Source organism: Vanessa atalanta, chromosome 19 (assembly GCF_905147765.1).
Source record: "Vanessa atalanta chromosome 19, ilVanAtal1.2, whole genome shotgun sequence".
Lineage (NCBI taxonomy): Eukaryota > Metazoa > Arthropoda > Insecta > Lepidoptera > Nymphalidae > Vanessa > Vanessa atalanta.
The window spans coordinates 2,719,055-2,742,202 of NC_061889.1; the positions used below are offsets into that span (position 1 = coordinate 2,719,055).

At 31.5% G+C, this 23,148-nt stretch overlaps 1 protein-coding gene across 2 annotated transcripts in view; it reads right to left on the minus strand.

The window, feature by feature from the left end:
• The window catches only part of LOC125071431 (rho GTPase-activating protein 7), a 263,295-nt gene that overhangs the window by 75,055 nt on the left and 165,092 nt on the right, over window positions 1-23,148 (minus strand). The window lies entirely within an intron of this gene.

The following is a 23,148-nucleotide window of genomic DNA, read 5'->3' on the forward strand; positions in this document are numbered from 1 at the left end:
CTTACATTAAAACATAAATCGAGGATTAATTTTTTACTTTTATTACGATCAGGGGGCATTTTTTACAATAGCACTAAATACCGTCGAACGTTCAAAAGAACGACGATATAAATCATAGAATTAATGTTGTCACAGATTAATTTATTCAGTACTGTAATACTTAATATATACTGTGTACTACTAATGTACAAAAATCTAAAAAACTTACATGCAAAATTCGATCTTAATTTGATAATAATAAAAACGATATTTCCGTGAAAGTATTGAGCACAGTAATCTATAATAAAAACTGCTCGAACTCACATGTAAAAAACAGAGCACACGTATGTAGGTTTTACGTCAGTGTGAATAAAAGCTATAATCCGACATTATGTTTGTAAGCCAAACGTAACCTGATGTGGTAAGGGATTTGAGTGCACTTATATTTATTAGGATAATCCGCTTATGATCTAGTGGGACATTTGTGGAGTCTATAGTTTAACAGATTATTGTATACAGGCTGATATTTTATGTATCCTTTTATAAAAAAAAGTGTACCGAGAACAATATTCAGTTAATTTATAATCAAAACCGTAATGGTACAAGTTTTAAATTAATTATAAAACTAAATCAATATCATATTGTGTTATTAGGTCATATAAAATTTAGTTCGATAAAACTGTCGTTAAAATATTTATTTAATATTATTGCATATTGTAACACTCTGTATATATAATAGGATGCGTGTCACAGCTTTCCGTTGTGGTCCCACAACTTAGAGATTTTGATGGAGATCATTAAAGATCGGTAGCCAGTATATAAAAGACTATTTGTCGGCGTGTCTGTTGTATTACTAAAGGTAATAATAAAAATGTTGAAAATATTTTAATCCGAAATAATAGGATGATCGTTCAGGGTCAACTGTCTCCTTTATCGATATCCTATAAATATATTTAAGTGTATAATATTATAATAAGCCTTTTGTTACAAAAATACTTTAACGAAAATTTTTATATACATATATTTAATTTTTTTTTTAATATAGTTGTCATAGACGCTACTTATAAATACAGCTAAATACTTTTTACTTATTGATAGAGTCTGCAAGCTGCATTTAAGGAGATATCACCCACTTACTCATCATATAATCTATCGTAAAACAGCACTACTTGGTACGTTTGAGTTCCGTTATGAAGGGTGAGTAAAGAACTACTACTGCAAGGGACAGAACATCTTAGTTCGCTTGTGGCGCTTTGAAGTTGTAAGGAATAGGCAATGACTAATTACTTCAAAAAAAAATGAGCCAAAATAAATAAATAAATATGTCAATTATATTCACACGCTTTAATAATGGATGATTAAAGGTAGTAACGGAAAAAAATCTAGTTACAAATAGCTTTATGTATCATTAAATTTATACTAAAAGTAATTAAAGAATTACTTATTTCATACAATATATTTAGACATGAAACTGGTATCAGACGAAAGCTGTGTATTTGGATTTTATTTGATAAAATAGTTATTACGTATGTTATCGGAACCGTGTACTTCTGAAATACTGTATTAGAAATATTTATGAAAACGTTAAATACAAAGCAAGGGCACACTCATACACAAGGTAAAGAGATATGCACACACGAAACAGTGCTGTTATTCTGTTAGAAATCCCTTCGTATTTCACTCGAGATAAAACATTTTCACGCGTATTATATATCCTTTAAGTATTATAATTATTACAGTTACATCTTTATTTTTTTATTTATAGAGCTTAGTCATCGTGACTATGTCGCTCTGTTAGTTACACCATAAACTTTTATATTTTTATTTTCTTAAACGTAAACATTTGTTACAATAATTTCGCTTCATTACTGCCAGAAAACTTATACATTGCACAATAGTAGTTACATCCTATTCTATGACATTTCACGATCGTGCTCTGCAGTGAGTTTCGAGTTGGTACCAAAGGAATGGCTTACTCTGAGACTATAATTGACGAGTCAATACCACGGTCGTTTGTATATTTGTCGATGCCATTAGCACATTATCACAGATACATTCCAACTGTCAGATTGGTAGCGAAATCAAATAAGATTTTTTTTTTTTCGATGATTAGTACGATTTCTACGTTTTTAAAGTCGATAGAGATAACATTAGACTGTATTTTATATAAGACTAGTTGTAGCCCGCAGCTTCGCTCGCGTTTTAATGGTTCGTCGTCAGGCATAAAAAGTTGCCTTCGTCCTCCCGTTTATTTCGGTCGTTAAATAGCAACAAACAGTGTGATTTATAATATTAGTATCGATTAAGTGTAATTGTATACTGTCTAGCTGTCTCGCGTAAGAGCCGAGATGACCCCATAGTTAGTTAACGCGTGAATCTTAACCAATGACTACGGGTTCAAACACAGGTAATCACTACTGAATTTTAATGTGCTTAATTTCTGTTTATAATTTACCTCGTGGTCGACAATGAAGGAAAACATCGTGAAGAAACCAGCATGTGTCTAATTTCAACGAAATTCTTCCACACTTGTATCTACCAACCCGCATTGGAGCAGTGTGGTGGAATATGCTCCAAACCTCAAAGAGAGAGGAGTCCTTAGCCCAGCTTTGGGAAATTTACAGGTTTCTAATGTAATGTAATGTAAATGTCTAGTGTACTGTCCTTCAAAACATTAACACATTTTTAGTATTTTCATCTTAAGTCACAATACCGATGTTTAAGGCGTTAAACACACAAATCCCTCTGTCATCAGTGAGCAAACAGCATTAACACGAGCTTTTGATATTTAAACAATAACATCATGTCATCAAATATTTTTACACGGAGTAACTATATTTATTTACTACACGCGGAATTTATAAAACTTTACCTATAGCAGACAAAACGTCACCCACGACTTTATTAATGTGTGTGAATTAAAAATAGCTTAATGTTCTTTTCGATGGCTGAAACTATCTTCACAAAAAATATCATCTAATTAGGTTCAGCAGTTTAAGCGTGAAGAGGTAACTTTACTTTCGCATTTAAAATATTAGTGTAGATTATACTTTTTTTTTAATGTACAGGATTAAATTATGAAATCAAAATTTATATTGTTTAGAATACACAACCCTTTTTTAAATAAATAAGTACTCTAGTTGGGCCTTACCTATTAAAAAAATGAAAGTACATTCAATTTTGACTATTAGATAATCTCATGTTTATTGTCATAAAATTCATACGTTTTGAAATAAATACACCAATCAGCCGTAAATCTTTAAATTATTAAGTATGCTTACATTTATCAAATATAAATAATAATGATCGTAAATATTAAACGCTCCTTGCATACCTGTAACAAAAAAAGGAATTTTATAAGTCAACAATATCTTAAGAAATTCGAAAGAAAATAGTCTATAAATCATTGAAATAGAGTTGAATATTGTGTGAAATAAATAAAGATTTATCTCCTCGTAAATCCATCACTATAGAAAATACAATAAACCGATATTATTCCGTTAACAAAAGTAGCTCAGTTAATCTGTCTATACAATTACGTCCCTATCCAATTACGAGGATGCTTTTTTTTAATTTTTTAATACCATTGTTCGGAAATGGGATTTAAGTAACCCTTTTATAAAGTGTACATAGTGTACAAAGTATAGTAGTGTGAACTGCTTTATAAACGCACTATTAAATTTTTAATTTTTAGAATTTTGTACGTGAACCTTTGCTCTTGAACTTCAAATGATCTTATAAACTTTCTGAAATTATACTACTTTTTATTGACATAAATGTTCTTTATAACATATTCAATTTAAAAAAAAGACATGCTTAACAGATGAAGTTCGATAGTTTTCGTAATGATCCACATGCGATGAATTTATTTATTTCGGCTCATGAAAAATTATAATAATGAGCCGGAATCCTAAAATATAAACATACATAAAATATAAAAATCTCTTATACCATATCCACACAATCAACATCCATAGCAAAGGTTAAAAATAAAGTCTAGTCGACATGGACGTAATAGCATATTGTTGTCGACTTGTGAAACGGATGTCCCATTGTCTGTTTGTCTATTCAATATTAATAACGATCGTTCAGAATCAACCCCTTATTTATTTTTCACCCGTACAATGTGGTTGGAGTTTTTACATCCACTGATGAAATCTATTTATACAATAAAAAAAAGGTTTTCAGTAAAAAATGGTATAATAACTTTGTTATCGTATTTTTATAATATGTCGTAATAAAAAACTAATTTAAATTAATTCGATTGTGCAGATTAAATTAATAATATATTTTATCAATAATGTGTTTAAGAGGTGATTAGTTAATGCTGTCTTCTTCTTTCGAATGACAAATCAATGTTGAGAGAAAGAGATAAATTAGTGTTTAGCTTCACACCCACTAAACGACATTACCGTAAAGAATAGTGTACAAGAGTCATATTATATTATCATTGCTAATTAGACGTTTGTAAAATTGCAATTTATTCATTTATTTGGAAATTTGAAAAGAGAATTGAAACATCATCCTCCTGCCCTTATCCCAATTTTACTTGGGATCGGCGCAGCATGTCTTCCTCCATACTTATCTGTCAAGAATTGAAACATTTTGATATATTATGTATTATATTTATAGAATGAATTTCCGGTTACTACATTCTAGATTTGGTTTTGTTTGGCGTCCAAATAAAAATGCTTCTTGTGAGTTAAAAAACTTAATGTGAGTTTGGTAGTCGGATGTCAAGTCAGAAATATAATTAATATTATAAGATCAGTCAAACGATCGGTTAATGAACAATGACGATTCGTTAAATATATGTACAAAGTATTTTTGTATATAACAAAGTGTGTAAGTTGTATAAATAGGTACCAACTTCTCATCAGTGATTTTATCGAACTTATTACTCTTAACTTGTACTTCTGTGCACTGATTTGAAGGGGTAGGTATCCAGTGTAATGACGAAAACATACAAACATTGTTGGTTAAATGTATAGGACCAGGACATTATCTAAAAAAGATAAAAAATACAGCGATCTATTTTATAACTATAACAGTTTAATACCTAACTCATTTAAAACCATAGGTAGTAACAACTATATACATAGCCTTGACATATTAACTAGAGCATAGTAATATAGTTTACAGCGTGAAAATCCTTTGAACATCAAAGCCGCATTACGTCACAGCCAAGCAACCAATGCATAATTAACTAACCAATTTATGCTCAAAGCTCATGCGGTACACCACAATACTGCGATCACTGTTGGAGGACTTTGATCAAACGTTGGATCAATTACAGCCAGCTTCCTTTTACTAAGTAAAGGTATGGTGAGTATTAAACACAAAATTGGAACGAACTTTATTTGAAGTTCTAATTTTTGACATTACATATTGTTTACAATTTAAGCTACCATGAATTACGCATATTCTATCGAGAACACTTTTTTATTAGTGTGGTAGGTGGTCAGTTTTATTTTGATTAATTATTCATTTCAGTAACGTTTTAATTATTAAGAAGAATAAGACAAAATATGATGGCTGTATAATTAGGAATAAAAAAAAATACGTTTAAATTCTCTCATGTCATTTCCCATTGACAAGGAATTTAAATTGTGATCGAATACTAGTTCGATCAAAATTTAATGTTTTGAGTTCTCTGTCTTGTTCTTTCGAATGTCAAATCAATGATGTCAGAAAGAGAAAAATAAGTGTTTAACTAATCAACGTTCATAAGACCGTTATTGTTTTGCGAGAGTAACTGAGTCTATGTTAATGTGATAGGAACCTAAACTGATGTGAGGTTTATCGAAATGGAACTATATCTAACTAAATATATTATACATAATAGATAAGCTATTAAGCGGAACGAAGTGATAAATTCAAAGGTATTGTTTCACGGCCGCTCCCATACATCACTATAACAATGGTGGTGAATGGCTTAATCACCATCACCAATGAGGCGATTAGTTGCTGAATAACACTAAATCCGTATTTCATTTTACACGTCAAGTGACGCAGAACTTAGGTTTATATTTCACTATAAAGCAGAAGCTATAATAAAAAAAAATGTATATTAATTTTATTCTTTGTTCATTTGTTTTATGATTGAATAGATTCTTTATTTGAATTTTGAAATATTAGGTTTTCGATGAATAGGTTTTACATTTTTTTTTAATTAACTACAAGTGTCTACATTCTGCCATGGTTATTGGATAAACTGCTATTTTCAATTATTTTTTTTTATCGTTGTAGTGGAATAGGCGTTTGTCTTCCATCTCACCTGATGGAAAGTGTAGATGAAGACGAAGGTGGTACATGTCCATGCAAAAAAAACCTGTTCACTCTATTCTTAAAGGTTCCAGAGTTCAACTCATCAGGAAAAATAGACCCAGGCAGGTCGTTCCAAATTTTGGCTGACTCTCACCAAAAACGAGCTGTCAAACCGTTTGGTTCGAATATGATTCGCATAAAGTCTGGAAACTACTTTTTCAACGTAAATTCGCTTAGAATATTCTCTTCAAATAATAACTGACCACAGTTGAATTTCTTTAAATAATTAAGAACAGATCACGTTGCAGCTATAATAACTTACTACAAAAATAATCATCAAGATCCGTTCATAAACAGAAAAAATTATACGCGAAAATATAACACAAAACAAAATCTGTATATGTATTTTTATATAGACGGACGGACAATTGGTGCACCTGATTGAAATCGGTCACCACTGTCTGTAGACATTGGCTCTTTTAGAACCGTGGGAGCTATGTTTTTACGTGCCTTGTGCCTGGGGTTATACTCACTCACCCTTCAAACCAAAAAACAACAATACTAAGGACTGCTGTTTGGCAACAGAATATATTTGCCATTTCATAGATTCAAGTTAATTGTAAAAAATACATTGGTAAAGAGGTACATATTATTCGATACAATATTAATGATAAAAAAGCGTAGAGTTAATGCTTGTTGACTTCCAGGCAGGAGACATAACATTCATATATAATTATATTTAACTAACATGACTGTATTTTTAGATGTTGAAAAAGAGTAACAACTGAGTTTCTTGCCGGTTCTTCGCGGTAGAATCTACATTCCGAGCCGGTGGTAGCTTTACTTTAAATAGTTTTTTAAATGACGATTCAAAAGTGCTTGTAAAAGCCTACTTGAATAAAGTATATTTTGATTTTGATGGGTGGGTGGTACGTACCCGGGGTTGCACAAAGTCATACCACCATGTAAATTGCGAACCTCCTTTGTAATAAAAATAATATAGGTACGTTTACTGATCGTGGTATTACTGATCGTGCGTTCTGAGCGTGACCGTACTTAATAAATATTGGGTCAATCGAGCCTTTAAAACTTTTCCGACAAATTTTTGCGAGAAGATTACAAAGGTGTATTGTAATTGTACCATTGGGATTCCGCGGGCTTTAAATTATTTCCCATGTTATTTTTGAGAGTGATGTACACTTGTAGTGCGTAATATACACACGCACGCACACACAAACAAAAACACATACATATTCGTATATACTGGAATGTATTTATTTGAAATTTTATTTGGTTTAATATTTTTAATTCTCGTGTTTCGAGTTTGAGTTTTCGTGTTATTGACAACTTAAAACAATGGTTTTTAGAGGTTTGATGTTTTATAGCATATCAATAAATAAAATATTAGTTAATTATTTATATTTAATAAATGTTATAGAAACAATTAAGTTATTTAAAACAGTATATCTTAACTTTATAACGTTCAAATAAATAACGAATGAGTTGTATGTCAATATATATTTTTTTTAATTTTTGAATTTCGAATATGTATGTAAGCCTTTACTTCGTTGTTTTCTTTTACAGAATCGTGGCTGGTTTATTTTATTATCGTTAATTCGGATTGGATATCGAAGTGGGTGTGACTGTTCCGAAAATTCTCAAGTTCAAGCACCTTGTAAGGAAATTGCTGCAGGATGTGACTTATCTTGTGTTATTGAAATGTTATTGCAGAATGGACCTTATTGTGTGTACTCAGGGTGTAAATTGTTAATGTATGTATTGCCGTTTCGCTTTATTCCGATTTTTTATTTGTAAAAGGTAATAAGTAGTAATCATAGGATGGTTTTCATCCATAATCTACATTAAAATGTCAAGATCTTAAAACTTTGTTTCATTTCGTATTTATAGAGGAATTTTATTTATAAGCATAAACTTTTATGCATTCTTCATAATATTAAACAGCTATTTGTCGGCACGATTTGTTATTAAGCGTTTTTTTAAATATCATCTGATAATTCCTATCTATCATCCATAGATGGCGCTATACCAGAAACCATCAAGTTTGTTCAAATAATCATTGCGTAACGATTCAACTGAATTAGTCCAAAACAAAAAAAAAAATCAACCTTTCATTTTAATAACTGAACCTGCAGCTTTACCCACGAGAAAATTATAATATATTATTATTATTTTTTAATTTATAATATATGTAAGAATATTTTTATAATATAGGCTGGAGGTCCATATGGTCCGGATGGAAAGTCAGCACCGTATTTTTACAGAGCCAGGTTCATAGACATTAAATATAAGGCATTCTTTGCATCATAATGCACCACCAACCTAACCTTAGATGTTCCTTTAGAGCTCCCTTAAGTTGGTGGCGCATGGATGAAGATTACTTCATGTTTAATATTTCCTACAGCACTAATGTCTATGGGTAACTTCTTAGGTCAGCACATGTGATCAGGTATCACATGTGCCCCTTCCGCGCAACTGTACACAACTGCACGCGTCGTAAATTAATCCACTATTTCGCACTGTGAAATAAACTCCAAAACCCTTCTAAAAACGATTGTACTCGCAATCCTCGCTTAACAATCACGTGTCGTAACCACTGGTTCATTGGTCCATCTTTTTAATTGTACGTCTTGATTTTTTTACAAACCATATACAAATCGTTATCCATTTAAAGAAATCACTTACCTTAAATTTATCAACCTCACGCACGCGTCTTTACTTTCGTAACATTTCTTTGTTTCAATTTTATCTCGAACAGTAAAATCTGATATTATCTCACACGCAAACGCCTCCGTGTGAAATATTATACGGTGATAAATTCTCCAAGCAAGAGACCCTGACTTGTTATTGGACGTGGATTATTATAGAGATAACAAGTGTGTAATTTGATAGAAGACTTCTCTTATTATCTCTCTCTTTTAAGCAATGATTTATTTATTGGGTAATCGAACAGATTGTTTTAAGAATTTGCATATAATTGTTTGTCTCCAATTAAAAACTAAAATATAAGTAACTGAAATAATAATAAAAACTTTAATGTTAATAATTCTTATGTAAATAAATATATTGTGTTTTTTTATGTATTAAGTATCGAGATGATGATGATTGATACACAAGTCTATGCCTTTGTGTGTGTGTGTATTATTTTTTATAATTATTAGATATTATTTAAGATAAATAAGCTAACGATTCATATGTAAATATAAAAGAACAGGATATAACTCCATTAAAAACTGTATCATTTATTAATTACTCTAGAGAAAGTAAAGTAATCTTGTTACAATATAGTTGTATAATTCCCAGTGCTGCATTAGCAGCCCGTAAATGTCCCACTGCTGGGATAAAGGCCTCCTCTCCCTTTGAGGAGAAGGTTGGAGCATATTCCACCACGCTGCTCCAATGCGGGTTGGCGGAATACACATGTGGCAGAATTTCGTTGAAATTAGACACATGCAGGTTTCCTCGCGATGTTTTCCTTCACCGCCGAGCACGAGATGAATTATAAACACAAATTAAGCACATGAAATTTCAGTGGTGCCTGCCTGGGTTTGAACCCGAAATCATTGTTGGGCTAAAATGTATTCCATTTGGACGAAAAAATGTAGAGCATATTCCATAAAATTGTCCTAAAATTAGATTCATGTGTCAGATTTTCATTCGACACATGAAAGTCCTTATGATTTATAAAAACTTAACAAGTCTGTTGTAAATATGTCGTATCGTAAAAACATATATATTTCAAATAACCAGTGGAGTAAATGAAGTAAGGCAATTATAAGTTCACCTCTCTCACCATTGCGGTGTTAAACGGTAAGAATCGAGAGTTGAAAGTCGTCAGCGAGCCATCTCAACAAGAACTGGACGCATCGCTTGAACTTATTTGGAGCGGTTCTCACGTTACCGTCCACGTTGGTTTAAGTTGTAAAAAACAGCGGTGTGAAAAAATGCAATGTTGTATATGTGAAGTGGTTCATTTTAACAATAGCTAATTTTATTTTTATTATAAATAAATATAAAGTAAATTACTTAACAAAAGTTATAGTAATAAATAAAAATAAAGTAAATTACTTAACAAAATATTATATAGATGATAATAAGCATGGTGTTAATATTTGCGAATTTTTTGTAACTTTTTAATTTATTTGGTCGAAATGAATAACTATTTGACTTTTTGGTCGGTTCTTCTACGTATAAACTGTATTAAGAACTGGCAATGGGTTTAATTTAACTTATATCGGTTTAGTATAACTTGGTGGTAGGGCTTTGTGCAAGCCCGCCTAGGTAGGTACCATCCACTCATCAGATATTCTACCGCCAAACAGTAGTATTCAGTATTGTACTGTTGTGTTGTTGTATTGTACAGGCACAAGGGACGTAACATCTTGGTTGCCAAGGTTGGTAGCGCATTGGTGTTGTATGGAATGGTTAATATTTCTTACAACGCCATTATCTATGGGCGGTGGTGACCACTTACCATCAGGTGGCCCATTTGCTCGTCCGCCTACCGATATCATAAAAAAATATATATAAAAATGAAGTTTCAAGAGACTTTTTAAAGTGGGTAAGTGGACATCTCCTCCGACGGACACTAACTTTGTAAGAAATATTAACCATTACCCCACATCGTCAATGCACAACAAACCTTGAGATTTCAAAAGTTAGGTCCCTGTAATTTTACTGGCTAAAAAATAAGTATTTCTGTAAATTATTTCTAATTACTCAATTAAGATTTAATAAACGCCACACTCCTCTCCTTGCGGCAAACCGGAAGATGTCAATTATAGATGCACCCGACACTTAATAATAATTGTATAAAATGCGTATTGAATAACGAATACATTTAATTAAGCTAACGATACTTTCATGGAACTGGTTCCGTATATTAAAACGTTTAAGCAACATTTAATGGCACAATCACTGATGTTTAAGCTTCCTCAACGACATGCATTTATATGTGAAAATCTTAGTCTTTTTTATTATCTCCTCAATTATCTTAAATTAAGGTCCTATTAAATATACATAAAATGTTTTGCGCATGCGTGAGAGAATACTTAATTACATAATACGTAACATAGTCTTATATAATTTTTTTAAATCGCAAAGGCGCGCCCCTCCCTTCCATACTACATGATCAGCTTGCATTAGTATGAGTGTCGCTCGTGCTTATGAGATGTCTTAGTGTGCGTGAGATGACTAATGTGCAAATATAGGCAACCAAAAAATTTAATTAGTTTATATTGATTAGAGTGACTTCTTGGTTGAATTGTAATACGACTTGTACTTATAACTTAGCTTTGAGTATTATATTCGCGGAGTCAGAAACTTGGTCTTATAGCACTAAGTTTCAAAATCCACAAAGCCAATACAATGTTGATACTTTCGGGAGGTGTTTGTTTATATATTAAAATCTTAAAGATGTCTGATGTTTTTTATATTTACCATTATTAATATGAAAGCTTATTTAAGAAACATTAATTTAAACATATATCATTTTGTACGATAATATATATGTTAAAATAAGACGTGGAGTTGATTAATTTAATGATGGGTATAATTTTAATTTCGATTTATTATTAGATTATTAGAGCTATGAAAGCTATTCGCAAGTTGTAAATAAATAAAACTAAATAGTTTATGTTTGTTCGTAAATAAACTTACCACTTTGCTGCTGTTAGCCGAGCGAAAACATCAAACAGCTTTGCAATTAGTAACTTAGAACCAACTTGATTACTTAGATTATATGACTTAAATTTCAATATAATGTTTGCAAATAAAAGATTATAATATTTATATTCTATAATATAATTGTAATATTAAGGTTATTTAATTGTGTATTATAATTGAGTCTATTTGTAATACTATTTTTAATTTAAAAACTTTGTAATGAGTACCCTCATGCAATTGCTTTTTAAAAAGAAATAAAAATAATGAAGAAACATTAATCGGAATGACTGGCCAAAATTTGGCTAAACTATATATAGGCCACGAGTTATTAAATGGAGTAAAGTACTAAAATTGTGCAATTGCACTATGATTAAACAACGTCCGAACTAAAAAGCTCTATGTACATGGAAATAAGGGTTATAACTATACGCCTTAGGGTTAGGACCGTATGCCGTGACGATAAGCGGCACGTTCTTTTATGTCGTCATGCTGACTCTCCGCCACTTCACCACTTATTAGCTCATACACCTACTTATACTTCGTAGCTATTATTATTATTATAAAAAGAAAAACTCTTTACTTTGCTTTAATTTTTTTTATTGGTAATGCGAACTTTGAATGCGGATAATGTAGATTATCAGTTACCATCAGTTGAATCTATACTAATATTATAAATGTGAAAGTAACTTTATATGTCTGTTTGTCAGAACACTGAACCAAATTTGATTTAATTGGGTATGAGGCAAGCTTTAACTACAAAGAAGGACATATATTTTTTACACCTAACATTTGACGACTAACCCCTGCAATGCGACTAAAGCTATAGTCTATAATATAGGATACTATGGATGTATCCATTGTTAATTGTTTTTTTTTTTCATATCCTAAAGCAAAGAACAAAAGATGACTAATTAAATAAAATAATAGACATTTATATAAAACTGAAAAGAGTAACTTTATTACGGGTTGGTTTTTAAAATAATATGTGTAGTATATTTCGAACCGGTGGTAGCTTTGCTTCAATTTTTTCTTGTAAAATAACGATTGAGAACTGCTCGCAAGAGTCGACTTCAACAATGTACTTTTTTTCGATTTTAAAGCCAACGTCAACTATTTTATTATTTCGTCGTTCCATATTCAAATATGAAGAACGTTATTATTTTTTTATTTATCATAAATTTTCATGCGAAATTTCAATTACATTTTCAGAATACAAATGAGCCAGACCAAAGCCAAGGATTGAGAAGTTTATTGAATAAATCCATCACAGAATCAAACGAGGCTTACTTCATTAATTCCGAACGCTATCGTGTTTGCATATTAAATACCAATTTCATATTTTAGAATCGAATTAGAGCCGAAATATTCAGAACGTTTTAATTTTAAACATTGATAGTTTTAAGAGATTGCTGCTGTAATCTTCTCTTATTTTTTAATAATGTCTTTAATATATTTGTACATTGTAATATAATTACAGAAGCAAGACACAGCAGACAAGCTCAGAAAGCGTCGAAAAAAATACACGCAATTAGATTCTTATTTCGCGAGAGCCAAGCGTAGCTTTCCTGCACACGTTGATAATAAAGTTGGACTATTTATTTTAGTTCTTTAGCAGTGTTTCTCTCTATTTAAAAATATTAATAATCTAAGATATCAACTCAAAATTAAATGGGTGGTGTTGTACTGATGGTGGAGGATAGGCTTAAATGTTCACAGTGTTTGTTATTATAAGCAAAGGTCGTTTGCTTCTTCGTCTTTATAACAATATTAAAAAAAAACAGCCTTATGCATAGGTAGATAAATGAAAATAAAATAGTTATAGAGGTGAAAAAAACGCATGTACTCAATTATACTCAATAATTGTTCTTTACAAATCTACAGTGTTATCGAACCGTTCGTTCCTCGTAGTGTTCGTCATTTGGTAGAAAATGTAATGGAATTTATTATACTATATACATCTGTATTGTCATATTGTATGAAATTCCTTATAATGTTGATAAGCATTATTTTTAAAATAAATAGTATTGCTGCCATGACAGGTATTATTATCTGATACATCTATATACATTTTATTTCTTGTACGAATATAGATCCATAGATAAATATACGTCAGTGTGTTTTCAAAGTAAAATTGCTCTTGTGATTCGAAGAAATGGAGACAGCCGGTAAACTTCGGTATGATGGAAGAAATCCTGAAAAATTAATTTCTGCACTTTTCTAGAAAGATCGCTCCTATGTATGTTACTTACTATTTTGATATTGTTTAAATAGTAAATTGTATCTCCACAGCCTTTCGTACGCGTACTATTTTTGATGTATTTATCTTATCGGTTATTGCATTATTCCGTTGATAGCGAATTTGAGTTCTAATACTTTATCAATATATTTACATCAGTTTGTTATTTTAGTTTGAAATAAATGTTTTTACATAAGCTCTTGTTTTTATGAGAAGAAATAAATCTTTATTTATAAAGATATAATAATCATAACCTATTTTATTCTAAAATGCTATAATATTTTTCATTTTTGTATTGACAGCCGTAGATAGTAACGAAACCTATTAAAATATGTTCCTCTATTTGAAAACAGAAGCATATTGACACGATTTTAATATTGTGTAACAGAAAGGTCAGTATCATATAAAGCCGAATTTAACTTGCCACTTGACCTCTTATCAAAACGCCGATAGTAAAAATATCAATCAAATTAACTCACAGAAAAAACAACCTTATTCCGAGGTACTAAAGAATATAAAATGTTAAAACCAACATAATTGTATTTTTGTACAAATATCAATGAACATAATGCTATGGGATATTGGAACTTATGACAAAAATAATAAGGTCGTATTTTAATTCAATCGGAGTTGAATAGTTAACCTAATTTAAGGGCTTTGAAGAGCCGTGCTTTGATGTAAAGGATAGTGAACTACTACCGGTGATCTGATCGCCCATAACAAGCTTCCGCTATAATACCTCGTTATTTGTACATGAATAATTGATACTATTAATACACACACCCACAGTTCGATTTATAAATAACTAGCTAAATCAGTGGATTCAGCTTGATTTGAGACAAAATTCCTTATTCAGCTTTATTCAATTAAATGCTAATAAAATATTCAAATTATTAGTAATTAGTGACATATTTTGGCCATGATATGGCAGTGTAGGATTAAGTAATACACCCTCTATTAACTCACTTCTCATAATACGAAGGGAAAGCAAAACCAATACAAGCGGAATGTTTATGCGCAGGACTAAAGACTATTCGTGCTTTTCAAGGCATAAAGGAGTTTTCACTTCTGAGAATAAAATTTCTAAAAAACTCGTTTCTTATTATGAGCCTGACCTAAGAGTGAATCAATTAATTCGGGATCGGAAACTTTATAAATCTTATTATTCATTAAAATAATACTTTTTAGAACAAAACAACAAAAACGCCTGGATTTAGGCTCGGGTTCCGTCACAGGACACTAATTGTAGAAAACAGCATTATAAATCTGTTTATTTGAAAAGAGCAACTATGCGAGTTTTTTGCCGTTTCTTCTCGCTTGAGGCTGCTTTCCGAAACGATGGTTGTGTTAAATATTGAAGATTCAAAAACGCTTCATTGTGAAGTTTACATGAATATAATACATTTGATTTGATATGATTTTGATTTATAAGTTTTAATAACTTTAATAGCCTGAGTTCAAGATGGTTGGTATTAAAACAGCCTAAGGTTAAATCAGTCAATACGAATGTCTTCTATGTTAACGCAATTCCCCTCTTTTTCCTCCACTTGCTTTAAAAATAACCTTAAAAATTCTTAGTGTCAGTTAGTCAATTCTAGGTAAATACATTAAAAATATTACTTTTCATCGCTAAACGAGACCACCCTTAACGATTTACGACTGACTCAGCGTTAAACGTTAGGTAAATGAAATGATGGATGAGGTCATTAACCCTCGTAATAAGTTTTTGATCGCATTTATAAAGGTTAATCAGGTGTAAGAAAGAAAATCATATATATTAGTAGAAAAATTCACGGATAAACCTGATAGTATGTTGCTTCTATTTATTGCTATTTTAAAGCTTTGTAATTAAAAAACGTCTTTTGAAATTTGTCGTAGCCATTGACATTGTTACATAAATAACACGTACGTTTACGTTACTGACAAAGGAATCGTGTAATTTATTAAATACATTTGTTATGTTATGATAAACAACATACAATTATGACATAAGACATTATGGCTCTGGAAACAACAATAATATTGCATCAAAGATCTGCCAAACAATAAAATAGGTGTCATAATTGTATGCATAAAATTAGCATTATTTTCACGTATCTTATACACATTTAATACGTTACATAAATTCGAATATGTGCCTTATTTATACTGTAATAGGGACTTATATTCTTTGACTATATTTAGTATTATTTACACGTGGTTCGTTGTAATTTTCTTCATAGATGCATAGGTTCAAACAATGGTCCGTAGGCGTCAAAGGGCCACGATCTATTGCGTACATCGGTTCCTTTGAAATATGTATGTATATATAGCAATATTGTATTATGGATCATAATATAAAGCATCAAGACTTAATTGAACGAATTGCTGTATAAATAATTTCGAAATAAATTACTTCAAATTATACGTAATCTATTTTGCAAGTATCAAAATCGTATTATTAAACGAAAATATACAGTATATAAACAAGTATCAAATCCACATCTATGTTATACTACTATGACGATGGTAAAGAATTGTTTTGAACGAATTTCAATAACAGTAGTCGCTTCGAAGAAAAATGTGAATCAATTAAACTTGAAAAATTTGACATATCTAGACTTGTTAACATGTTGTATGACCAGGACAATCCTTAAAAGGCCTTATATTTTTTACTTAATACTGAATATATTAAAATTTAGGTATAGATTAATGTACACATATATATAATCTTATATATATTCTACTGCAGGGCAATTAAATCACAATGAAATGAAACGATAAACGATCATTGGTAAATATTGGAAATCAATATTGTCGTTTACAGAACCAATATCACCCTAGATTGCTTCATTTGCTCCTCTGCCCTCTGTCCCAAAATGAGGAAATAACGCAATGTATATTAAAATTCAATAATCACAATTTACGTGTAACTTTTTTCATACTACAGTGGCGTTAAGGTTTGTTCAATTTAGCAAAATATTTATGGTACGTTAGTTTATGTCACAAAAATCTCGTGTTCATACAGAAATAAAACGCTGCTAAAATTCCTTTGAGGTTTGATAAACCAAACTCGGGTAGATATTAGAGAATTCAAACGTGACAAAACTGTTGATTTTGTTTTCATGAAAATAAAATAACTGAATATCTGGGATCCGTTATAAATATATACTACAATTTTTTATCGGTGGGAAAATGCCCCCAAATATGTTAAGGTTTTACTCACGACATTTTTCGTCACTGCCATCCAGACCCATCTTAACCCAGGGCAGCAGATCAGAGCAGAGCTCTCTCTGCTCGTGACTCGGCGTTTCTCTCCACAGGGGTACAGTGGCACTGATGCATTATATCGATACGATCCCGCAGCCTCTCGAATCCAGGAACGGCCATCACAGTGGTTTTAGTGAGTTGGTTCCCATATATTCTTGGACCGTTGAAATCGTTTTGGGAGGAGGTGAAATTGCCAAAATGCCAAAATTGCCTGTTTGCTATTGTTATTCTCAAGACGGCGCTGATGCCATCACAAAGAATCAAAGTCTAAATAAATGCACAAAATCATTCTCTGTTCTTTTTACAAAACCAGTCTTAAAATCAGAATTATCAATATTATACCGAAATAATTTTTCGATGAAATATTAAATCACGCACATATCGATGCCGATGTTGTAACATTAACGCATCCGGTTATATCCGGATTTATTAACGTTTATTTTCAACAGCACAAAATAGGATTACACATTATTGAATTAAAAATAAAAGCTTTCTCTATTAATACATTATGCGGACTTTAAAAGCATTCAATATGTCGATTTAACTATGTCGGAAAAATAACAATATTATACTCTGTAACTTGTACTGATTATATTAATAATCAGCTAAATTCATTCATCGTCATTTGTAAAAAAATCATTGGTAAAGAAGGCATATTATTCGATAAAAGATTATATAGGTGATAAAAAATCGTGGTGTTAATGCTTGTTGACTTCCAGACAGGAGACATAAAATACATATATAATTGTATTTAACTAACATTACTATATTTTTAGATGTTGCAAAAGAGTAACTACTGAGTTTCTTCCCGGTTCTTCTCGGTAGAATCTACATTTTGAACCGGTGGTAGCTTTACTTAGTTTGTTAAATGACGATTCAGAAATGCTTGTAAAAGCCTACTTGAATAAAGTATATTTTGATTTTGCTTATACCCAGCATGTATCGCAACGACTTTTTTATAGTACACACATATACATCACCTATTTTAATTTGATAACTAGTTACTCAGATTATAAAGAAAGGAAAAAGGAAAAAGATGGAGCGCGCGGAGCATTATAATGAAGCAACAAAAGCTAATACAAAATTAAAAGCGAATGCAAATTGCGGTTCATTCAGCCACGAGGGACGAGTAAATTAAACATACATATGAATTAATTTATTGATCCATGCGATTCGCTAAAGCCAGGTATGTAAACAGTTCTTTATTAACAGCTTCTGTCCCCATTAATTATTCTTCAAATTTCCGATAACATGACATTTCTCTACGGATACGTAATGAGATCAAAGTAGTTTTTTTATTACTGCTGTTGGCAGCCCTGTCTTTAGCACTACAAGTACTCGGTTGTAAGTGTTTTAGAGGTGTTCCCTTTCTCAGGAGACCTTCGGGGGTGCGCCACTGATGGTCCAAGACCAAGACTTGCACTTGCACCTCCTGCATCTTTAAGAGGGGCCTGGCATATTGGAATCGACAATAGAGTAGATTTATTAAACTAAGAAATATTCCATAAAGCTAGAGATCCGCCACACAATTTTGTTGGATGATATCTTTCTTTGATAACAGAATATTCTATGGCTTCAACTACCAACGAAACTCCTGAAAGGAGTTTGAGTACCTACGTATGAAATTATTTATGCTATAACATAAAGGACGTATGGACATATTAAATTATGTATTAGTTTTGGATGAAATCAAGTATATTTGAACCTTATGTATTCCAGAACCAAAGTATATACCGTACTTTGAAATCAAAATGTTTTATAGTGAAAAAGTTTTTTTTTTTTTTTTTTATTTCATTATTCTATATAGGTATCAAATTAGTATCTGTAATATAAATTTTTCTTAAATTAAAAATGGAATAGTAGTCGTATTGTTTTAATAAAATTCAATTTTATGTTACATGGGCCCTTGTGTGAACCACATTTATATACAAGTAAAGCCGTGAACAGACATAAAGTCGGATGCAGGAAGTTTCGCCTCGCAGAGGTTATGAGCGCATGTTTGCATGCACATGTGTCCATCCGGTTCCTGACACGATCTCATGCGTAATGCATGTCACAGCCACATCATGTTTGTATAAACGTCGTGAGTTCCTCGGCCAGTTCCTGGGCTATAAACTATTAATGACGTAACAATCATATCGGTTCGATCACTCTTGATACTTTTGTAAAGCGTTCGATTTTTGAATTTCAAGAACGAAACATTCATTTGCACTTAATTTTGACATTTGTCACTATTATTTCGTTATTAAAAAAATATCATCAAATTATTTATTTAAAAAAACAAGTAGGTATTCGCTTTTTATTATTTCCAAGACGTATACTTTATTTGAATATCATATTACTAGTGTGTTATGTAAATTAAAGGATAATGTGTGTTTAATAAGGGAATACAATATAGAGAGCATAATCGAAATTCGAAATCTTTCTCACCAGCTGTTTCGCGCGGATTCGCTCTCTTTGAACATTAATATAGTATTATTCTGTTAGAATAAACGCGAAACTCATCACAGAACACGAGCGGGAACTGTCAGAATGTAATATGTGACATTAATTATAATAAATTACTCGCATCAAAATCGATTATCACCGTAAGTTGGTTTCAAAAACTCACGAGTGAGATACGAAGTGATTTCTTACAGAATTAGGCTATGTAATGCAATAGATTTTCTTTATATTTTACTAGAAGTTCCTAAAATGAATGCCTTCCAACAAAGAAACTGTGCAACTTTAAAATATTTGTATATTTTATTTATTCCAAATACCTGATATTATACTCTTTCAATGTTAAGGTCGCGCGTACAATGTACATGGTTACCATACCTGTAACAAAATAAAAACAATTTTAATTCATTTGAAATACTATAAATAAAGCATAATATTATAAATCCTATTTGACAACGGATTAACAACTTAATAAAGGTTTAATTGTTCTTACAAGGCTACCGTAAATAATTCTCCTTATCGGTGATTAACACGATCGTAAAATGTCGTAAGTCGATACGGTGTTACGCAGTTTTGATCTTTATGTCTTTTTAATATTATGATTATTGTTATTATATCTCTTTATCACTTATGCAATGAAACACTTGGTTATCGGAGTAGAAGTGCACAAATCCTAATAAAACTATAACACCTCGCCTTATTGTCTCCACTTGGTGACAGGAGGGCTGGTTCATTTTTTTCAATTCAACGGTGACATGCTTATATTCTTGACACCATTCTATGCGATCAAGATTTGTATAGGAACTATTTTTAATATTTTTTTTTGTATATAGTTCAGGTCTTAATGTAAATAGTTGTTATATAAATAAATTGTCTTCTTTTATTATTATTTCATTCTACGACCAAGTTCAAAGTTGTGTTCCAACATTTTTCAAATATTTCCACAGCAGTGACATTTCATTACCCAGGGCGACTATAAATTAAATGAAAATAAATATAAACGATTCGAACACCAGAACGGCGAACGTCGATTCGAATTAATTTCAAATTCATTCATAAAAAAAAATCACGAAACAAATTCCAAATTTAAAACCGTAACGAAAACCATTATAACGGTTTTATTAAAAAAAAGTAACGACACCGACATTTTGAGGAGCATGTTTATGAATTTTTTTAACTTATGACCTTTTTATAGATGTTAGTTTTATAGACGGGTTTGGAATAGTAATGAACACGTGTTGAACAACGAAATGCATTATTGATACGTCAACTGCATCGATTATGTTATGAATTATAACGCTCTTAACGAATAGGACTTACAGAAACGGTACTTTGAACACGCAGCATAAAAACAACAATTCGATACCACTGTATGTTTTTTTATTTTATTAATTTTAATTAGGTAATTAGGTAATACATTTGCAGTTAATTTTACATTACTCACTATTATTTCGTTATTAAAAAAATATCATCAAATTCTTTATTTAAAAAAAAACAAGTAGGTATTCGCTTTTTATTATTATTTGAATATCATTGAATTGGAATACGGGTTGATAAATATAAATGAAGCAGATTTAAATCCAACACATCCGGATTTTCCCCAATGGTTTCCTTCAACACCGAGCACGAGATGAATTATAAACACAAAATAAAAAATGAATTATAATCATATGAAATGTGTACTTGTGTATTCGGCTAGGATTTTTGTGTTTTAACCATGAACGTATCGCGGCTGTCATATATTTTCAGCTATATAGGGATGTTTTACATACGCCTGAGGGACAGTTCTACCATCCGCAGGCAGAACGAATAATTTCTTGAATGTAGAAATAGGACATTCGTTAAGATAAATGTTTTAGTTCTTATATAACACATTGTAACAATGCAATTACCGTGTGATTACATAAAAAATGATAATCAAAAAAGGGTCCCGCTTATTCCCAAGTACTAAGGCTGGGTGCGCACGAGCGACAATTACCGTCCATTGTTCGTGACCACCGTTCGTTGAAGCGGGCCGTGTGTAATTACACGCTTTACTGCCTGTTACGTTTTGCTTAAGACAAGGCCTTACGCAAATTATTGCCTTGGAACGCTAGAACGAGCATTTTCATAGAATCCCCTGTGGTCTGACGAGTTGAAACGCGTTAAATTTAATTCAGACTGTGTAAACTGTTAACATAAATGCGTTATGCTAACTTTGTTTTTTATATGAAATTTTATGTATGATTTTGTTTGCTATGTTTTAGAAGCGAGATAGAAGTCGATTATATGACGGAAACTTACAAATACTACGCTATATAGTTTCTATTAGATATATGTATGTAGCTATAGAGATTGTAGATATTAACCGATGATTTCGGGTTCAAACCCAGGCAAGTACCACTGAATTTTCATGTGCTTAATTCGTGTTTATAATTCATCTCGGGCTCGGCGATGAAGGAAAACCTTGTGAGGAAACCTGAATGTGTCCAATTTCAACGAAATTCTGCCACATTTGTATTCCACCAACCCACATTGGAGCAGCACGGTGGAATATGCTCCAAGACCTTCTCCTCAAAGAGAGAGGAGGCCTTAGCAGCAGTGGGAAATTTACAGGCTATTAATGTAAAAAAAATATATACGTTCTATTATCGTCAAGATATATTGTATTGGTGACGTACCAGTAACTGAATACTCGGTGATCGAGATTTTTCCATCTCGATCTGTTATTTTTGTTATTTTTTTATCTCAGTAAATCATTTAGGTGTATAATTTAGGTACACATAATGTTATCATAAGAATACCGCCGGAAGGAAGCTTGCATACGGCAGAGGAAAACATAATACACGTTGTATTTCTACTGTCCTCCGGGTTGAATAAAATCTTTTGTTTCAATTGGATTTCATTATTCCAGTGTGTTTTTCACGTGTCATTTTCAATTTATTCTACCCATTATTTTACTAGAACCGATGTGTATTTTAAATAATGATTGCGGGTTCAAACCCAGAAAAGATCCAGTATATTTTTATGTGTTAAAATTCATTTCGTGGTCGATAATGAATAAAACATCGTGAGGAAACCTGAATGTGTCTAATTTCAATGAAATTCCGCGAACTTTGCAAATTCGCATTGGAGCAGCGTGGTGGGATGAGATCCGAACCTTCCCAACAGGAGACCACTAATCTTAGGGCAGGCAAGCGGGGCGTTTACCGACTGTTTTTGTTATTTTACTAGACGATCGCAGTAGCTAAGCGTAGTAAGATAATTTAATTGGTCCTGATTATTACTTTTATTAATTTATTTATTATTAACTC